Genomic DNA, 15,840 nt, shown 5'->3' with positions numbered 1-15,840 from the left:
CTTTTGAACATTTCTTTGGTAGTTTTTCTCATCAATATTTTAATTGTCTTTTCCATAATAAATCTTCTATTGAAGTGATATAAGTACATGATTAATGTGTGAACCACATGTAGGTATTCAGGTCAGATTTGATCTCAACTTGACTGTGACCCGGAAAGCCGAAATGTTGTTGTACTTGACCGAGATGTCGGTCAATGTTCGGCAATCGGTGGTTTTAGAATATATTGTTATGGTGATATAATTGTATGTTTATTTTCGCGGGAATAATTTGGTGGGACATATTATAATTTATAGTTTAGTATTTTTAATTTTTATGGTTAACACGTTAAAATAACGTCGATATATCGGTTATTGGTCGATATTCAATGAAGCTTTTCTATTATGGTATTGGTACTCTCCATTTTTTATCATACTTAAGTGAGAAATTTTATAATTTATATTTTATTATTTTATATTGTGTTACATTTGGTCATTAGAGTAAATAGTGTACTGTTTTTGTATTGATAGTAGGTAATAGTTGTTGAAATTATCAATGGCATCTACCAACTGAAAGTTACCAATTTATATTGATCTTAAACGAAATAGGATTTATAATTTAATGCCTAATTTATAATCTACTAGTGGTCCGCCCCGGCTTCGCCCGTGGTACCTACATGTTTAAACTATCCTATCTCAACTTGGATCGAACTGCACATGGTGTGCGAATATTATTATAATTGGTTAAGTGGTTTAGGAGTCCATTGAGGACAAACATTGTGACACGAGATTTATATATATTAAGATATTGGAAGAATATCCCGTATATTATGGAAATAAATTTGCATTTTAACAAGTCTAAAACACTCTTTTGCCGTGATGAAGTCGAAGGGAAGGCTTTACCGTGACTTGAAAGCGTTGTCTTCATTGTTAAGCGAATATAAAGCTTATTGCAAGTTCAAATGGTTTAGAATTGATGTAAAGATTGTATTACACTTTGCCTTTGAATGCAATAGGTAAATGGAAATGGTATTGTTATATTGGCCTTTTACTATTGAAGTTATTATAGAACTATGAAGGTAGATAATATTTTAATGAGAAAGAGTAAATGTTTTTTTTAATAGAAGACAAATAAAATACGTTTGTATTTTTTGTGTGTAAATTGTTGATTTAAATTTTAACCCATTGAGCCCTGAACGGCCCGATCGGTCCACGACACAATAGATTTTCTATTGTGTCTGTGGTTCCGGGGCCTGAGTTATTAATACATCGTTTAAACATATAAATATTCGACTTTCCAGTATATTTTATTTAACCAAATATAATCTTGAATTGAGGAGCTTTCAGTGATCTAAATTAAATCTTGAAGGTTCTCTAAAATCAATGTTTAAATTGTTAGCAAACGATTTCTTTAGATTACTGCTTTGAATATTACAAAATTAAATTCTTAAACGACAATACGTTTAACAATTCATTTGAACGAAATCCTCCTGAGTAAGGTTTTTGAGTTCCATCAAGTTACGAAGCATTTTTCAAGTGGTATATTGACACAGGACCTCGGCAAATATCCTTTTATCTTTGTTGTTTTAGGTCTCTGACAGACATTTTTTTTACGAATATCTAATTCCATTTGTGGTGATCGAAATGATATGATGTAAATTGTTATTAAAATGAGATTTATCAACTACATATTAGAAAATTAGAGGCTTGTGATTTCAGTCTTTAAACTGGTTTTTTAACCGACTTCAAATAAAAGGAGGAGGTTATCAATTCGGCCGGTATGTTTTTTTTTATGTATGTACACCGATTACTCCGTGGTTTCTGAACCGATTTACGTGATTCTTTTTTTGTTCGATGCGGGATGGTGTCGAATTGGTCCCATAAAAATTTTATTCGGATAGGCCCAGTAGTTTTTATTTTATGAGCATTTTTGTCTGTATTTGTAAATGTTGCAAGCATGGACGTATAAAAAAAGACGGACGGTATATCGCCTAAAAATTGAGTGAAGCCTAGTAATGGCGGCGAAACATCCATGTGTGTGTGCCATGTTGCCATGGCAACAGTTGTCCTGTTGACAATGGCGGCTGTATTTTTTTCTATAAATTTTGCCGTAATAATTTTGTCATTAAAACATAAAAGAAATAACTTGCTTCCCTGTGGAATGTAATCCCTTGTGTTTTGTTATTTAAAATTGTACTGTTGCACACCATTTAACCACGCAAGACGGCATTTTAAATATTTTTTGTGAAACAGTGACGCAGTTAATCAGTCGGTAGTTCACGACGTAATGGCGGCCGACTAGCTTACTATGGTGAGAGTGTATGCGTGTTTATTGTCTTTACACGATCGCTAGCTTACTATTCGTAAGTTCGTTCGTTCGTAATATGGCGTCCGTCTTTTTTTATACGTCCATGGTTGCAAGTGCAAGTTTTGTTTTTAACGCAGTTATTGACTTGTTACATATATGTTTAATGTATTTAATGTAATTATAATCTAGATAAATTACTATTAGAACTAGATAGACAGGGAGGTGGCATTGAAAAAGTTTCCTGTGTATTTAAAGGCTGTAAAAAAATAACATTTGGGCTATTATACTATTAGTATAGAGAAAGAGCGCGAGAATTGTAATTTTGTTTTAAAATCTTAGGAATATTTGTACCTGATTCATCACAAAAACTAATCTATAATTATAGAGTCAATGAAGTGAAATTAAAAGAAGGATTAAATCATATTAATAAGAAGTTAAATGTAAACTTTATTTGAATACCAGTTTATAACTATATTAGGAGCCTGGGTCATTAAATTAATAAATAAATAAATATTATAAGACATTATTACACAAATCGACCTAGTCCCACAATAAGCTCAATTAAGGCTTGTGTTGTGGGTATTAGGCGACGATAAATATAATCTATAATATAAAAATGAATCCCATAATGTATTGGTAAGCGCATAACTTGAGAACGGCTGAACCGATTTCGATAATTCTTTTTTTATTATATTCCTTGAAGTACGAGGATGGTTCTTATGTAGAGAAAACGTAAATATGTGACGGGCGCCACGGGCGAAGCCGGGGCGGACCGCTAGTATTTAATAAATACATATATAGATAATAACACCCAGACCCAAGAACAAATAATTGAGTTCATCACACAAATATTTGCCCTGACCGGGGATCGAACCCGGGACCGTCGAATGTAGCAAATAAACGATTATTTAATATTATTTATTTATTATACCACAGAGTAAAAGGTGAAAAAAAAAAAAAAAAAAGTTTTTGTCTGTCTGTACATGGAATGCGTGACCATTTGCACGTAGGCCACCACGAGTGCCTTTTACCGGGGCAAGAAACTCCACTGTAATTGGTTATGCCTTTCTACATTTTTCCATTGTATAAGTTTCAATTTTACACACGATGACTATGAGAAATTTCGTTTGTGAAGCTTAATAGGTGGTCTTTCGAGCTTTAGAGCTCTCCTTTTTAATATAATGTAATGAAAAACTTCGACATAAGTAGAGTAGAATGTTTTTTCTCTTATTTAATACAAATTAAATGCATCAACAAAGGTAGCAGCTTCTGTAGTCAGAGGACAATCGAGCAGAAATTACAGTACGTAATATAAGAAGAAATTAATGCCACAAACAGCTGAGAGATAATAGATCTTATTAGTATCGTTTCTGACTCATCTCTTTTTAACTGTACCACATATAGACCTAATGAACTAAAATGAAAAGTTCTCTTTTGTAGTTAATAGTTATCATTTACACTTAGTCTGCATTGTAGTTGCCTTGTTTCTGTAAAAACTTGAGCTATCATAAATAAATAAATATTGTATAGATCTACACGATGTACGATGCTTTCTTCATCACAAATGTAGTAAATTACTCGCTGGGCTGTTTATCGTCTCTATCTTCTTTTACTCTACTTTATTAGCTTGTATCGCCATGTTTCTGTTTTGAATTATTAAGCCATGGAATTCAAAGAATTTGTCAAAACACGGTAGCACAGAACATTAACACGATTAAAACAAACTCTACGTTTTTATAGTAATAATAATTAATGAAGTAACTTGGCAAGTAAAACCTTTTTAATGTTGAGGGTATTTATATATTGACGTCAACCCCATATTACGTAAAGGTTAAAACCGGACTGTCTAAAAGTATTCCACTAATCGTACTTTAATGGTATTTTATCTAAGCCAAATCTTCAATTATTTGATTGTTTAATCTAGCGTCTAAATTTTTATGTTCATCTATCTATACTTGTAATATTATAAAGCTGACGATTTTTTTTGTTTCTTTAAACGCGTTAATCTCAGGAAGAGAATTTTTAAGAATTTTTCAACAAAACACGTTTATCAGCAATCAAGCAATAATTAAATAAATTTCATAATACATATTTTAAATTTTTAACGATTTGTTTGCTATTTATGCCCACGATTAATGTGAGCTATTACACATACTTGTAACATTAATAGCTGCAATATCTTTAGTTGTATCTCACTCACTAACAGTAATAGTTTAAATAAAGGATTAGATAAACCTCATATCAACGTAAAAGTTTTCCCCTATTGCACCATGATTGATGAGCAGGCAAAGCGTTGTGAAAGAAGCGGGGGAAATTCCAGTTAAAGCGTTAAGGACCTTACGAATTCAACATTCAGTTGCGATCTCTGTGCGTATCAGTACTTATCCAAATAAAAAAAAACACTGGCTGTTTATAAAAAAAATAAAAAGTTTATTTTTTATTGGTGTCTATGGTATAGTTAAAATTCGATATTTGTTTTTAAAAATAGTGTTCGAAATTCGAATTGAGTGCGTTTGCGCGCGGAATGCTTTTTCGATAATTGTCTATGCTCCGTTTCTGTTATTAAACTGTAAATGGGTCCCCAGTGAATAGTGTAAAGTTATTATTTGTGTGACATTGTACTCTACGTTTCGTTCAGTTTGAAACATGTCGCTGATATGGATGAGCGCTTTTAATATTGGATTGACCGTTGGTTGTACATATGCTGTTATTAAGAGGTAAGGTTCTAGTAATTTCTTTAATGAAATTGATTAAGTTATAAAGTTTACTAGTAATTGTAGGGGATTGCACAAAGAAGATTGTTGGTCTCATGTAGTAGGTAGAGTATACGTATTAATAGAAGTAATCAAGTGCAATTACATATTGCAAAGGTCATGGCCGTAGCTGGTTTGTGCAGGAGTAATTTAAAGATTAAGAAATTGATAAATATATAAAGGATTAAAAAAATCTGCATTTAATTGAAACGCAAAAAGCGTGCTCATATTATGCCTCTAATCTATCACTTTTACTATATTTTTTTTTTTCATTAATACAACACAAATACAATAATAAATCGTTTAACAATTGTTTCAAGTGTCCTTAAAATGTGCATTGTGCATACATACTCGTACATTAATGGTTGACTATAAGCTTCCGACCTGAGTAAAATAGAACAATTAATATGATATACATAATACCTATTTTTTATTGTTAAATCGAAAAAAGCTTTTAAACCATCACAGAGCGGCGCTTCAGGCCACATTAATTATATATGACATTAAAATAATATTTCATTACAAATAGGACAGTTTAAACGCAAACTTTACAACTGAGATTTACTTAGAATCCCATACATTGTGCTACCAGCTTTGTACTTATTTGACAATACATTCTGGATATACAAAATTCATGAATTTGAAACAAACGGCTCGACTTAAGGGCTTGGTCTAGTAGTGCAAACAAATGCATCCTGTCATCCTATATGTAAATAATACAAATGTACTAAGGGAAAGTTGCTCCACTTAATTTTTAAAAATTAAATCATTCGTATGCATAATTTAATATTCGTAATAAGTACCAAAAATGACAATTTGAAACAATTTTCGTGAAAATTACACCGGGTGATTTTTTTTATCAGTACACAAAATTTGCGAATACTTTCTATTGATATCTTCAACTTCATGTTTATATAACTGATCAACTTTTACAAAGAAATTTGGACGAAATATAAAAAAAAATAAGCTTTCCATACAAAATGCATAACTCTATACATTTTTTTCGACCTAAGTTTCTTAGTGAAAGTTGTTCAGTTTAACTAATAAAACGGATAAACAAATTTTGTATAAGTATAATAAAAAAAATGTAATGTTTGTGTTAAAAAATTATAAAATAGAAAAATACGCAAATGAAAACAAAAGATATTTATTTCTGACTAGCTTCCGCCCGCGACTCCGTCCGCGCGGATGTCGGTCTTCGCGTCTTCTACAGATTTATTATATTATGTATAATATATAGATTTATATTGATAAACCTAATAAATCTTTTGCTAGCATTCTGATGCTTTATCGGTTGCACTGGATTTATCTCTTTTTTTTTCAATCGCTTGAATGATATAGGATGGGTCCTTGATGGGCATCGAATGCTGAAGTCTCGAATCAATCAATTCTGACAGTAGGCAATTTATGTAAAATCTTGATAATGGTCCATCATTTTATTTTGCCTAAACGTTACATACTTTTTTATATTATATTCTATTTTTAACGATTGATTCACTCCAGTCCAAACAGCAAATAAGCAGACTTCTGCTTCTGCAACGTTTAGTTGTCCCTGAATTTGGAAAAAATAGTCATGATTCTTATCTATGAAAAAAGTGTTATTTTTGCATTGTATTTCAAATATTAAATTTTTTATTTTTAACTGCATCTACCGCATTTATGTCTTTTGCCGGAATTAGACATTTAACTTCTACTAGTTCCATTTTCCCTTTTTGATACGGGAGTGTATAAAGTAAATTTTTTAGATATTTCTTTTTATACTTTTAAAAAGTTATTATTGTCATTTTGCTCATTAGGTAAAGTAATTTCGATATCAGTTTTAAGTTTTTTGATACCTGCAATAATAACGTCATAATCGCCTGCACATACTTATCGATTACACCCTGTATACAATCCACCATCCACATTCATAATGTTTTCCTGTCCTCCTCTCCTTTACGCTGTTCACCGAAACATTTTAAATGAGTAAATCTGCTACCACTGAAGGATGTTTCATTGTGATCAGCAAATTTTCACCACTGTTGTCGATTATTTGTTTTTCATTTTTAATCAGCAATTGGGAATCATCAGTTTTGTTTTTTGCAGATTGGTGATGTACCCTAACAATACGTCGAAAAGGGAAAGCATCAACGAATTATCGTTTTCGTCCTCTTTTTTTATTCTTCGCGTCTCTGTTACTTGTGTTTGTTTAGTTCTCAACACCCACTGAATTTTCTATGTTATTGTGATCTTCCATTACATCTGAGTTTTGATGATGTGATGATAACCCATTCGTTTTAATATTGGTACTTAGAGTTGGTGGACTAAACTAGAAATGGCGGACTAAATTTGTCAGCGCATCTGTAAGATCAGAATATAAAACCAACATACTGTATTTAAATTACAAAATTAATAATCAAACAACATGCCGCTACGTTGAAAATGACTAGAAGAAAAAATTAAAACACCTCGGCATATAATTTTGGAGTAAACAAATCATTTTCCTTGGGGATTTCCCCGGATGAACTTGGGAAGTTCAAGTTCTCAATACAAGTTTATATTATATTTCGTATTTCTCAAACGAAAAATAAACATTTTTGGAACTTCAAAAAAAAATGTTCTGTGGTTTTATGAAACCACGGTAAAAGTGAAACTGTTCGAACGGTTCCGAACACTGCTTTGTGTAGCGCATGTCGCGTGTCGGTCGGCTGCCGAGTAGGTATACCTACTCGGCAGCCGCGATACACGCGACATGCGTTACACAGACCAAAAAGTTTGAGACGATGTAATAAAAGTTTCACTTTAAAAATTATATTATAAGAAAATTTATGAGCTTACTTTAGTTTTAAAGAAATATACATCCCTTTACTGACACTCCGTAAAATAAAGAAATTGTTGCCAATCACCTTTGCAATCTATTTGGTTTCATTAACTTCATGTTCGAAGATAATTTTTTTTCTAGTAGTTACACTCGTATTTTTTTCGTTTATTTTCCATATCGAAATCAAATGTTTAAAAATACGAATATTTGCACAAAACTAAGATAAAAATAATCAATTAACAAAAATATTAAATTTAATGAAGTAGAGCAACTTTCACTTCGGTATGAAGGAAAATCGAGCGTAGAGCACACGTCAGAACGCTCCGGCCCAAGGAGCGCGACTGAAGAAATTCGCTAGGATTTTTCCTAATTATTTTAAATATTTTTTTAATATTTAAAGAATTATCAAAATTCAAAAAAAAATTTTTTAAAAGGATTAATACTCATTGGTCTTCAACCAACTCGAATAAATTAATGGAAAAAATAACTTTTAGCAGTATTTATCAATAGATTTTGTAAGGCAAAAAATGGGAAATTTAATGAATTTATAACGTTCTAATTAGGAAAATCATAAGTTTTTCGGCAATTGTATTCAGCAGTTTTTAATAACGACTATATAAGGATAATAATGCGCTGATCAGATTGTGTAAATTGTAATCGGTTGCAACGTAGTGAGTGCACAAACTTAGCTCGAAATGTCTTTGGGGGAAAGAGACTTATCTTGAAGGCCTGATTAAGGTAACATAAAGTAACTTTACAAATGTGAAAAAATTCACGCGCATTGCGTATATAACACTAATTGATAAACAAGAAAAAAAAATTCAGTTTATCATTTCATTAGCCGGGAAAAAATTGTCAAATAACTTGTTGAAAACGCAATTTTGCTAGACTGCAGCCTTAAGTTTATTTACATGAATATTTGTCAGTATTTACATGAAAATTTGTCAGTTTTCCCTAGACCGATGTCTTTAGTAATAATAATATACTGCCATATAGTTGCTATATTTACGAAGACTAAATATTTGTAGTTCTCTAAAACAATATTGAAGAAATATTGTATTTTTGACGATTTAATTTTTAATCTTTCCAATAATCAATCTTTGGAGTCTTAACAATTTCATATGTAGATTGGAATCATCAATTTATTCACTGAAGTATAATTAATAAAAAGCAGTTTATTCTCATTATAATTAAACACTAAGAAATAGGTCCCACGTTCCAAATATTGTAATTACAAACTACAGAAGTAATCAGTCGTATAATTGTATGCTAAAACCACAATAAAACGCTTGAATAATTCTAAATATTTACAACATAATATTAATCGCTGCTTTGTTTTAAATAAATGTAGTTTGCGTCTAGAATTCCCTGCTGTTCGCTGCAACAATAAACACTTCCGAGTGGTAAATGTAGCTAGGAATATCAGGATTAGGGTGTGGTGTGAGAAATACTAGTAGCGGTAACTGAAGCGATAGCGACTTTCGCAACAAGTAAAGAATTCTGGATAAAAACAGAGATTATCAATATTATATGACTTTACATATTTTCATCATTGCTTTTCTAAATGTATCCAATATGTACCTATTACGTAATTGAATCCTAACCTTTGAAAAAATTGATTTGTATAAAATTATTATGTTTTATTGTTACTATAGGATCGCATTGTGATGAAGAAACAAGTAAGCACTATAAATTGAAACAGCATGTAAAATTATACAGGGTGTCCAGCAGCAGATTTCAATGTTTGAACGCTTCTAGTTTTAAAACGCGACGTGCGAGGGGGACGCGGGGGGTGTCATTCAGCGCGTGAGTTCTGCGGATTTTTTAGTCGCCATCGAGCAGTGGAGCGGAGAGCATCGCGCTTATGCTATTGAGGCATACTTTTCGGGTGATTTCGCTGGCAAAAACACGCCGTCAGTTTAATAACCATTATCAAATTCATCGTTTAAGAGATGGACCTTCGATAAATTTGATACAGTCGTGGCTAGCAAGGTTTAGGGCTACAGGTTCAGTCATTAATAACCCTAGGCCGGGACCAGCACCATCAGTATCCACGATAGAAAACATTAAACTTGTTATGAATTCTGTAATTGAAAATCCTCGTTTATCACTTCGCACACGTTCGTCGATATTGGGAATTCCTAAATCGTTTTTCAGGTCATTATGTGAAAAAAGGTTAAGCTCCATCCATACTAAATTCAGATTATTCAAGATTTGCTACGGCTCATACTGCTAATGTGTCAATGAATTCAGTGCGGCAGTTATTTCCTGAAAAGCACATATCCCGAAACGGCACCATCCCGTGGCCACCCAGGTCACCAGACCTAAGTCCATGTGACTTTTTCTTGTAGGGCTATCTAAAAACTGTGGTTTACCAATCAAATCCAACAACCATAAGACAACTGAAGGAAAATATCCGGGCTGAAATAAACAGAATTCCCAGTTCCCTTTGCAAACAAGTTATTCTCAACATGCGGAATAGATTGAGGAATGTGTGAGAGTAGAAGGGCGGCATTTGGAAAATGTAATTTTCAGGAGATAAAATCCGCACTTGTCTTCTTTTGACTTTAATAAAAATATTTTGTTTAGAAATAATACTTCTTTTTTTACAAGCCCTCAAACATTGAAATCTGCCACTGGACACCCTGTATTATCAAGAATATTTTTTTTTAATTAAAAATAAATGCTCTCATCAGCGTTCCACTAAACATATCAAACATAGAAGACTACTATAATATGTAACAATACCTTCATGTTCATCATCCGCTATCTCTATCCATGAACAAAGCCTTACTTCTAACTATTCCACAATCGTTACATTGTTCGACATCTAGCTCAGTATTGGCATTTTATAACCTACATACGTACAGTCGGCAAAAGAGATTGCATTTTTTATTCCTGTGAAGTAGGTATGTTTAGTAAGCAAAGTTATTTTTATCCGCTTGCTACGATTATGGACTGAAAACGAATTGTTTTATTCATATGAGAATTGGTACAGTCAGCAAAATATGATTGCGTTTATTTTTATGGCATTCGTAATGTAATTTTCATGTAAAGACGTTTTCATTTTCAAGTTAAATCGTAGCAATTCCAGAATGTATTCGCATATTTCCTGATATTATTACGATGCTGTTACGACATGAGTTAAGTGAAATATTACAACGATTGGAAGTTAAATATGAATATGAATGAAAAGACAACGACAAATTTAGGAGAACTTTGTTTTGTGCAGTTTAAAATGCAACTTTTCAACTACATAATAGAGTAGAGTACATATTAGAGAGAGTAGACAAAAAGACATCGAAAAAATACATAAATGTTAGTAGAGATAGGATTATTTTTTATATACATGGGGTGTTTTAAATCTTATATTGCATTGTGACAATTAAGATCTTAATTAGTACATTATACAGATGATATTCAATATTGCCAATGGTTATTAATACCATCGATTTGCTTTACAAACATTGTCGAACTTACCTTGAATAGACAAACGTTGATTGATAGCTGATAACTGATCAGTCTTTAAACCGTGAACTTGACTTATGTTGCTGACCTTGTTAAAGTAGTAAATTGTGAGTCATGTTATGTGACGATATTATATGCGTGCCGTAATGTTTACTCTATTTTTAAAATATTTGACCAGAATCAATTATGAGCATTTTTTGCGTATTTAAGCTTTTAAAATTGAACTTCAGTTCCAGTAAAAATAATGCTTAATTATTAAACATTTAGCTATAACAATATAGATAGAGAGAGTGGATAGTAACACATTAATAATTTAATTGGCTCAAAGACAATGGCGGGAAATGATGTATGAAAGGGAAATTACCTCTACCACAGTTAACCACAAATGATCATAGATAATTAAGTAACTGTATGGTTACGCACCTATACATTTACAATCCATACTAATATTATAAATGCGAAATTAACCTTTCTGTCTGTCTGTTACTCAATCACGCCTTGACTACTGAACCAATTTGCATGAAATTCGGTATAGAGATATTTTGATACCCGAGAAAGGACATAGGATAGGTTTCATCCCGGAAATCCTACGGGAACGGGTTTTTCTTTGAAAACGCGGGCGAAGCCGCGGGCGGAAAGCTAGTATAGATATCATTTAGAATTCACATTGATTAGAATATAGATTGAATCTCGCTTGTAGCCGTCCTACCTATACTAGCTTGAATTGTTGTCTTTAGATGATGATATCTTTAATTATACTTTTATGCTTATTACGAATAATAAAGAGATTTTATCTTAAAGAGGCGAGAGGTTTACTCATTAAGATTTCTACACATTACGTTGCTTTAATATCGGAAACTTTTCCTTCGCGTATTTTATAGATTTTTAAATGCTAGAAATGATCGAAAACGCATTTTAAAATTCTATACAACCTTTTCAACTTTACGGTTTAAATAATGCCTTGTTCGTTAAAAAAAAACAAATATTGCAACTCTTTGTTTTATAATAAAATATATAATCCGGGATCCATCGCCCATTTTTGCAAGTGATTACTATCAAGCTAATTTTTCGTGAGTAGCTTTATTTTGATGAGATGCCCAATAATTTCATGTACGAAACTCTCGATTGTGGTAGCTATAAGCTACCAGAGGAAACAAGGATAAAATATTTTGATTTGATGGTTCTCAAATATTAATTACTAACTGAATGTTTTTTTTTGTTCAATCTAAAGATAATTATCTAAATTATTCGAAAAAATATTTGTCCTACAAAATCTATGGTTTGATCAAAGAGTCCCCCTTTCCAATGTGTATCGATAACGAAGTCATCATAAATGATTACCAACCAGCAGATTTTTTTATTTTCACTTATTTAATACTTATATAATTCAACAGACATATTGTCATATTGTCTACAAATTGCGTAATAAATATTTGAGAACCGTCAAATCAAAATTTTTTATCCTTGTTACCTCTGTAAGCTACCACAATCGAGAGTTTCGCACATGAAATTATTGGGCATCTCATCAAAATAAAGCTACTCACGAAAAATTAGCTTGATAGTAATCACTTGCAAAAATGGGCGATGTATCCCGGACTAATAGGTATTCCAAGCAATCATTGGTCATTTTACCGTTAATTAACTTCGTCAAATAAGTTTTGTAGAGGTTCTACGTCCAAGTTATAAAGAATTCAGACAGGCCCTTTTCAATAAAGGGGCTGACTTGACAACTTATGGACACAGATTTATGAAGGCTTCAACCAACTTGTAAGCAAGGCCTTTCATAGTTTGTAGTGTTTTGGAAGTTTGTTGTAAAATTAATTGTTGATGAAAACTAACAAAGCAGAAGTTAACAATAATAACCTTTAATAACTATTGTATTGTCTTCTAATATAGCTATTTAAAATAAAAAATGTTTGCTGATTACGTTTAACCTTCATTACTTTTGTTATTTCGTACTTAAAAATAGTTTGTATCAAAAATTGTAATAGGATAGTAAATTCTCTTACAATTTTATTATCTAATTTATATATAATACTAGCGGTCCGCCCCGGCTTTGCCCGTGGTACATATTTCGCAATAAAAAGTAGCCAATGTCCTTTCTCGGGTATCAAAATATCTCCTTACCAAATTTCATGCAAATTGGTTCAGTAGTTTAGGCGTGATTGAGTAACAGACAGACAGACAGAGTTACTTTCGCATTTATAATATTAGTATGGATTGTGTCTATAATATAGATTGCTGTTATGAGAAAACGTATATAAAAATAAATGGAGTGTATGAAATGGAGGAAACAGATTTTGACCCTCGCAAAAATGAGCAATTCAATGCGAAGCGATTTTTTAAAGAAGGTTTTCGTCTCTATATAAATCAAAAATAAGAATTTCCATTACAATAAAGAGCTTTTTGAGCAGTGGAGAAATGCTGTTAAAATGAATTTTATTTTTATAAAAAACACACCATATTGGATGATTTGATATTGCCAAATGTGCATATAGACATTTAATTGTAAGTATGAGTATATATATTTTTTTTAATAACATTCCAACTGTTAATGTGGAAGAAAAATCACTGATTCTTGCAAATCTTATAACAATGTACTATAAAATATTCAACGATCTTGTCGTACATAAACTTTATATGTACTTATTTATAGGTACGTTTAAAAGAAGCAAAATCTCAGGGAGCATAAAGTAAACCATTGTAATTTAATGTCAAAATGAAACGGCTCGGAAATAAATAAAATCTTTGCTGACCACACAATGTTTCTCATTTTATAGGTGTTTGGTTTATTCCAGTGCCTTATCGAAGTTTATATTATACTAGCTGTGCTCCGCGGTTTTACCCGCAGTGCTCCTCTCCTGTTAGTCTTAGCGAGATGATATATAGCCTATAGCCTTCCTCAATGAATGGGGCTATTTAAACCCGAAAGAATTTTTCAAATCGGACCAGTAGTTCCCGAGATTAGCGCGTTCAAACAAACAAACAAACTCTTCAGCTTTAGGTATAACATTAAGTATAGATAGCTTTTGCAGGGATTTGTATCTTACCGGGCTTAAGACGATCCTAACATTATGGGGTAATATCTTCTATTATGTAATCGCATCTAAGGCAGCTTTAAATGGGTCAAGGAGGGAGTCATTTTCCATTGTGTTTTGGTACCTTAATATTGAATGCATTATCCATATTAAAACGTTTCTGTCCTTTATTAGCTATAAGCGGTTGTTTTTACACTTGAATAGATTAATTAATTTGATAATTAAATTGAAAAGGATCAATTTAACATTACTAGATTTCCTGCTTCGATAAATTGGCTTATTAGTGAAATAATTTAATAAGACCCGTAGTTCCAGAGACAAGCGTGTTCAACCAAACAGACGAACAAACTCTTCAGCTTTATAATATTGATATAGATTAAATGGCAATATGGTAATATTTCAATCTTAAAGACGGTTTACTTATTGAACTGAAGCTTTGTGTAACGGCTGCGTCGCGATGTGAAGCGTAAACGAACGAAGTCACAAGCGGAGAGTTGTGTAACATTGACGCTTCTTTACAGCAGTGACATTATCTTCTTAGTGCAGAGTTTCTCTAATAGTGTACTCTGTAGTATATTATTTTCTTCCATTTTCCGCATCAGCTTTTATAAACTTTTATGTGAAATGTGCGATAACAAATTAATAATGTAATAATATACATGTAGGTATGTTCCTATGATTCTATGATTACCTACATTACTATTACAACCAAAACTAAAATTAAATTGTAGATTTGGTTTTATTACAGACATTAAACATAAAATTTATTTGAATAGTAATTGTTTAATAGTTTCAGGTAGAAATAGCAATAGATAGACTGAAGAAATAAATCGAATGAATAATGTCATATTATTAGTACACAATGATTGAAAGTTTTAGGTTAAATTACTGTAAAAGTTTCATAAAAGCTCGCTTGAACATAGATAAATCTAGAGAATCATTCACGTTCAAACCACAGAGGGTTTTCATGTACGATTTAGTGCTCACATTAGTATGGAAAGTTGGAAATTTCATGAATTATTAAAACATATTGAAACTTGTGCATAACTTATGGATGCATGGTTAATGCATCTCGATTTTATGCAAAATTAATGGTTTACTTTGTGCATCAATTGTTATGATATTCTACTTATATCTATACTAATATTATAAAGAGGAAAGGTTTGTATGTACGTATGTATGTATGTATGGTTTTCACGCATAAACTACTGGACCGATTTTGATGAAATTTGGCACAGATAATCTTTAGACCCTGAGAAAGAACATAGGCTACCTTTTATTGCGAAATATGTACCACGGGCGAAGCCGGGGCGGACCGCTAGTTATAAATAAAGTTGCAATATTAACGCGTATTACTTTGTGGATGATGTTATTATGATATCCTTCTAATATTATAAATGCGAAAGTTTATGAGGATGGATGGTGTTGTTACTCCTTCACGAAAAAATTATTGGACGGATTTGAATTGATACTTTACTATAATATAGGTTATACGTC

At 31.9% G+C, this 15,840-nt stretch overlaps 1 protein-coding gene across 2 annotated transcripts in view; it reads left to right on the top strand.

The window, feature by feature from the left end:
• The window catches only part of Flo2 (flotillin-2), a 220,093-nt gene that overhangs the window by 176,125 nt on the left and 28,128 nt on the right, over positions 1–15,840 (top strand). The window lies entirely within an intron of this gene.

Source organism: Colias eurytheme, chromosome 21 (assembly GCF_061535395.1).
Source record: "Colias eurytheme isolate Ceu_HAF_F1 chromosome 21, ilColEury1 Martin Lab GWU primary, whole genome shotgun sequence".
In the NCBI taxonomy this organism is placed as follows: domain Eukaryota; kingdom Metazoa; phylum Arthropoda; class Insecta; order Lepidoptera; family Pieridae; genus Colias; species Colias eurytheme.
This window is presented reverse-complemented; position numbering and strand designations above follow the sequence as displayed.